We start from the raw sequence: 2,296 nt of genomic DNA, 5'->3' as shown, positions 1-2,296 counted from the left end.
ATTTCTCACATATATTTAGGAGACTTCTCAGTCCACAGATCGAGGCACTTAGGAGTACCATGTCGTCAGCATAACTTAAATTGTTGACACAAACTCCGTCAATATGACAACCGACTCTCTTACTACTAAGTGCCTCTATCAAGTCATTTATGTATAGGTTGAAAAGCGTAGGAGACGTTAACCCTCCCTGTCTTACCCCTCATTCCAACCCATACGGCTCCGATAAAACACCCGCCCACCTAACCTGATTCACCTGCCTTGCATACCAACATTTTAATAAAATGGATTGTCGACTTTCAATTGGAAAGGGATTAAGATGAGGGATTAAGAAAAAATAAAGATAAAGTCCTTTAAGGAAAGTTGTATAAAGTAGTTTTTGTATGTTAAAACTTTTAAAATGCATGTAATTAAAAAGTGAATTCGGTACAAGACTTGAATAAAAATCGGTCAATTGCGGGTCGGTGTCGCGACAATACCTATGCGTATAATAAAACAGTAAAAAACACTGCGTTCATCCTATCCTACTATCCTACTTCCTATCCTTCCTACTAATATTATAAATGCGAAAGGTTGTAACGGCTGGACAACTGGAATAACATATAGCCAACTTTTTATCCCGATATTCCTACGGCATGAGCACTTACGCGGGTGAAACCGCGGGGCGCAGCTAGTTGATTATATTTAGATAGATAGATAGCTAGGTAAAAAGTTTATTAAAAGAACACATTAAATACATGACAATTACAAAAAAAGAAAATTATACAAAGAAAAATTAACATAGAGAGGAAAAAACAGGACGGAGACAAATGTGCACTGTGTTCTTAAAAAGGGTCTTGGCTCAGCATAAATGAGTCAATGGGACCCTGACGCTAATATTCTGCCAACACCACTTGAGGGTAGAAATAATTAAATAAATACCGTTATAATTGAGCGAGAAAAAATAATAAATACATGGAATAAAGTGTAGTATACAAATAGGTGAAATAAATAAAAATGATAATAATGAATGATAGCTTTAAGGATTAATCCAGTTCAAAGTTAAGGCGTCTACGACAGAGTCAAAACTGCAGACAATGAGAAAAGACTTAATTAAATTATGAAAAAGATTTTTGAATATTAAGAAGGTGGGTTCGGTAAGCGATTTTAAAAAGAAATTTACTACGAAGTTGTAAAGGTGGGGTTATTTCGCTTTACAAAGCCGGAAAACAGGCATTTTGATTTTATTTCTGTTCCTAGTATTATAACAATGTCTGTCACTTACTCTCGTGTATAAATCGGTGTTATTGTATACGTGTAAAACATTCGTCATCATCAGCCCATATATGATCCCACTGCTGGGACACATGCCTCCTATGAGGGTTCAGGCCACAATCCACCACGCTGGCCAAGTGCAGCTTGGCAGAGGTCACATGTCGAACTTTTTAATTCTTAGACATGCCGGTTTCCTCACGATGTTTTCCTTCACCGTTTAAGCAGTGGTGATGTTATCCACATGCGCAGATAAATTGAAAAATCAATTTATTTCCTGCACGCTCGCCCGGTCTCGAACCCCGACTTATCGATTTTGAAGTCCGAGGTTTCACCACTGAGCCACCACTGCCTTGTAAAAAAAATATTATCTATACTAATATTATAAATCTGAAGAGTTTGTTTGTTTATTTGTTTGAAGGCACTAACCTCAGGAATTACTGGTTCGATTTGAAAAATTCTTTCATTGTTAGATAGCCCATTTATTGAGGAGGACTATAGGTAAGACTGAAGGTATGAAGCTATGAGGTTTTGTCATACAGTTTCCCTAATAATGGATTGGCATGGAATGTTTTATACATTCAAACGCTTTTGAAAGATCATAGAATATCGCCAAAAGATTGCTTATTACAGAAATAAGAATGTACTTTCGATTAAAAATTTCAAAACGGCTAGTAAAATATGTATAAATTGATAAATTCCCATTGAACTACTCAGAATACTTACGGAAGTTTCATGTGTAATGTCATTTTTATTCCAAAAATAGTTTGAATATTCGTTCACACACTGCAGTAGTAGGCTTTCGAAGTGTAAAAAAATGAACACAAGCTTTTGCTCCATCTTCCACAAACTTTACGTCCACACGTGCCGTTTGCGAAAACTAAGTTTGCGTCTTGTGGGCCGCATTACAGTTAGGTTGCTCTGTATACAGGTGGCGGAGAGCGCCGGGCCGGCGACGGGTGCGGTGGGCGGCGCGGGGGGCGCGGGCGGTGCGGGCGGCGCGGGGGAGGCGGGCGAGGGGCCGCGCGCCAAGCGGGAGCGCCGCGCC

Source organism: Zerene cesonia, chromosome 20 (assembly GCF_012273895.1).
Source record: "Zerene cesonia ecotype Mississippi chromosome 20, Zerene_cesonia_1.1, whole genome shotgun sequence".
Lineage (NCBI taxonomy): Eukaryota > Metazoa > Arthropoda > Insecta > Lepidoptera > Pieridae > Zerene > Zerene cesonia.
Note: the sequence above shows the minus strand (reverse complement) of the source record.